Here is a 4,759-nt window from a genome sequence, read left to right on the forward strand (position 1 = left end):
TAGAGGCGGACATAGCGTAAGCTAGTTAAGCTTATCCAGTTGCGTCCCAAGTGGGTGGGGTAGGGATCTGCTTCATCATTGTGGCATCGTGATCCCAGGGTAGTTGGAGGCAACAACTTGCTTAAGGAGGAGGTCGCCCAATACGTCGAGATGGTCGCTAACCGAATTTGGTAAAACCTTCCCTAGAGTTTGGTAATTCCAATCGCTTCCCCTAAATTTTCTAACACAATTGCAAGTGAACCATTTGTTAAAAACCTCTAATAAGAGGCACAAAAATATCCAAAATGCCCATGCAATTACTATTGTGGCTGGTTTAAAAAAAAAAAAGCAGTACAAACTTTATAAATAACAAAAATAATTAATTTAAAGTTGCAACTTTACATTTGAGTGATTGATATGAAGGGAAAATTTGGAAAATAAATCAATTTCATAAAAGAGATTAGGAGGGTTTGGGTTGGGAAATCATATTAAGAGAAAATTTAGAAAATAAACATTTTGTTCAAAAGTAACTGAATGGGTATTTTGGACATTTTCATGCCTCTTTTTAGAGGATTCTAATAAAGGGGGTCTACTTGCAACTGTGTTAAAAAGTTCAGAGGAGGAGATTGCAAGTACCAAACTTCAAGAAAAGTTTCAACAATTTACCCTAAAATATAATATCAGTCATTTTTAGTTCATTTTATTAATATAGTCTATATTATATAACATATTTTGACCCGGCTTTAGTCTAATTTATTTATAGCACTCATTATCCAATTGCAATTCGAATTTTATTCAAATCCAACATAAATCTCAATCCCCCAAACCCTGGTGACAATGGGATTTGATCCCAAGTCTCTACTCCGATCAGTCAGTGAACCTACCAACTGAACCACCATCCGTTGGTATCCCCTGTGTAATCTCTTACACCCTTCCATTGCCCCAAAAACTTCAACCCAACCCTATTTTGTTCGGATTGGGTTGGGTTTGGGATGGCCTAACCCAATTCGCAATCCTAATATGGAGCCAAGCTTATCAACCTGTATCTTTCTCTTTGTTATCTTAGGAGAACAACCTATAAACTCCACCGTCTTAAGTTTGGACTTATTTCATTTTCTAGTTTTCTTCAGTCTTCACAATTTATAGAAGCATGCTCAAGTCATGTCTGTGTTTGGTTTTGATAAAATGAGAAAGGATTAGAGGAACAGATAATTGACGGACAAATTTGGCAAGTCAGCGCAGTTGTATATACAGCATTCCTAGAAACTCAAACAAAAAAAGAAGGTGCGGAACTGGGTAGGGTAAGAAACTAAGAATCAATTGGGCACAAGCAATGAGTTAATTGAGTAGGACTGAGTCATAGATTGGTTGAATTAACAGGATATACCTAATCCAGCATCCCAAACAAGAAACAACATGTTAAAACAATGGTAACAAAAGCAATTCTCTGCTAAAGTAAAGTTTGGTGAAATTTCCGGAAAGCCCAAATATGCCATGCTTCTGCCGAAGAAATTCATAGCTTTTGGTGAAGTTTCTTTTAATAGCTTCTTTGAAGGAATTCAGCGAAATTAATTCAACCAAAGCTTCAGCCCTCTCAAACAGGCCCTAATGTTGAAGGGGATGTGTCATGAGTCTGGATCTTCTACCCACAAGAACTCTGTCCATCAGTCCATGTCTACCCACATAACAGCGCAGCCACACCTAAGAAACATCTCATCCTCTTATATGCAGGGGGGAGATGCTCCCAATGTATGGAAGTTGTGTGTTGTGGGTAGACATGGATAGAGTTCTTGTGGGCAGGAGACCTGGAGTCATGTGCTATTTTTATGCCCACGTACAGAAAACTTCATATGCTGAGTCAATTGGTTATAGTGTGAAATTGTTGAGTTCACATCTCCACCCCACCAGGAGCTGCCCCACAGAACATCCCGTCGTATATTGTGAACATCTCCCGATGATAGTATGAATCCCAATGATGCCATCATCGGAAAATGTTCCCAATACATGACGGAGATGTGCTGTGGAGCGTTGTGGGGTGAAGATGTGATCTCAAAATTGTTTCGGGTACTTGAGGCTGATACTCCGAGCCCATTTAACTAATCACTAATGGGAGATATTCAGATGGTCATGGGCCTCATGGCCGATCATCGAATGGGTCCAATGAAAGAGAAAAGACTTATCCCAAAAAATGCTTATGATCAGATACCTCTTCTTGTTCTCTTTCGCTAGTGAATCTCGTTTGCTTGATTGCGAATCTCGTTTTTATTATGATCATTTGGCTACAAGGAAAATGTTATTTGTTTATTTGTATCCTTTAACTGTATGGGAAGCATGAGGAGGCCCGGTAAGCCCATAGTGATAGTTGGTTGGGACCTAGGCTCTTTTTTTACAAATTCTGGTCCACCTTTTCTTTGGGTTTTACTTTAATTAGCTTCAAGTTTTATTTCACTTCATCTTCAAAATAAGGCAAAAGTTAAAACAAATTTAAATCATAATTTGCCCTGAAATCGTTTTTTCATATTTCATTCGATCAAAAAATTGATACAAAAAAAGACCGATAAAGCCCAATCAGAAAATCCAGAAGCAATTTTTCAAGAGAACAAAATAAGACAATGGATGAAGGAGGATAAAAGATCTTCTGCAAATGAGAAACGGTGAGGACAAATCACCAATAGAATAAAATAAACTCATCTCCAATCCACCAAACCACCATAAACTGCAGACGAAGCTGACAGAGGAGGAATCCAAAAGATTGCCATCACCGAAAACTCACTATGGGCAGCATCAACCGGAGAACCGCGAATGGGACTTACCACGAGCAGCAACCGCATGAGAACCGCAAACTGGCAGAGGAGGAAACCAAAAACTGCCTTCGACCGTGAACAGCGAGCTTGAGCGAAGATCTCAAACAACATCAAACCACGAATAGAGAAAAACCTCAAGAAAACTTGAGAGGGAGGCTCTCTAAAAACAGAGAGAGAAGGAGACTCTCAAAACAAAAAGAGAGAGAGAGAGAGAGAGAGGAGGGGGAAAATCTAGGAGGAAGAGGAAGTTGGAGGAGAGCCCAGATGGGCGGCTCCCTTCAGGATCCACTGAAATAATTCGAACTCATATATTTCTGCACCTGTGTAAATGAAATTGTACTGCAAACAAACAAGGCATAAGGTATTATACCAGGGCTTGAATTGGCCAAAGATCAGGTGCTCCTAATATGTCACAACCAGGATGGGCCAAAAAGATACAAAGTCCTGGCTAGGCCAGGCCGCATGCCCGTAGTGTACTAAGTTCCTATTTGGGAGTGATTATTGGATAAATGAGTACTTTATCCTAATAAGCACTTATGTGTGGTGAAAAAGTGATTTTTTCAAATGTGGTAGTGTAAATATTTTGAAAATTAGGTAGTGGGTTAAGATATAGGGATATCAATGGTGCGGTTTTTGGTTGGAACCCATCCAAATCAAAATCAATTTGGACTGATTGGGCGGACTAACAAGACATACTGAATTGGACCAGTCTAGACTTAATGGGCCAAATCATTTATTGGATTGGAGTGACCTGGTCTATCCATAATAAATTTATATTGGATTGAACCAATTTCTGGTCTATTGATGGAAGATAAGAATATCGGTGTCAATGTACCAGGTTTGGGTATTAAAACAAATTTGAATAAATTGGACATTGAGTTGGACTGGTCCAAAATGGTCCAAAATATTCATTGAATTAGATCGGACCTCATCCATTTGTAATAGATTCACATTGAACTAGATTGGAATGGACCAAATCCAGTCCGATTGACACCCCTACTAAGATGGGTCAGTTTTTGAAAACACACTTAAAATTGCCAAAAAAATTGAGCATATTCAAAGGAGCTTATTTCCTAAAAAAAAAAAAACACTTATTCAGTAATGTATTTTTTCTGATGTCGTCCGTAATGTATAAACAAGTTAGGAAATAGTTGATGTCGTCCGTAATGTATTTTTGCTCCGTTGTCCGTGCAGAAAGGAGCATCCTGGCCAGTATGAAATAATATTTAAAGCCATCATGATTTAAACCGTGAAAGTTTGAAGTAGGTTTTGGGTTGCCCATATGATAAATATGCCGGTTGCAATGAAGAATTTCAACTAAATCGAGCTTGGATTAGGTCTTGGGCACATTTAGAGAATGTGACAAATTCCTAACCCAACCCGACTCAAGTGGTATTCCATATTCATAATAATCAGTTTAAAGGGCTAAGGCCTATCTGGCTTGCCAACTTCGATGATCATGGAGATGGGGACCCCCGCTACAGAACTTGGGGGTACGGGGTAGCCTGTGTCCCAAACCCTATTTTGATTATAAGTCTTTAGTCAGGGACCATGTAGGTTGGCACCGTCACCCCAAAAGTTACATTCATAAGGGAATATTTGGAGGGGTCGAACTGAAGATTCAATTAAGCTGGTTCACTTGCCTTGAAATGCTCCAGATAAACTATAGTTTCATTTGGCATATCTTTTCATGCGGTCAAATTGACTGTGTTGCAGTTTTTTTTTTCGTTTGATTACACTAGATTTAGCTGTCAAAAGTCAGTATCCCAAAAAGACATAAGAAGCCCATTTTGGATTGAGTTAGAGAAGTTCCAAATGAAGTTTTTGTAATCTTTTTTACTTTTTTCTTATATAGAAAGACATACAGTAACCAAACTAGCTTTAGACTGCTCAAATCTTCATATAAAAGTTCCTGTCAGAGCTACGAAAAGATCTTCCCAAAAAGATTTGACAAACAACCCCTATTCAAAGAGACT

The sequence above is a fragment of the Nelumbo lutea genome, chromosome 1 (assembly GCF_056320005.1).
Source record: "Nelumbo lutea isolate HS-2025 chromosome 1, American lotus-T2T, whole genome shotgun sequence".
NCBI lineage: Eukaryota > Viridiplantae > Streptophyta > Magnoliopsida > Proteales > Nelumbonaceae > Nelumbo > Nelumbo lutea.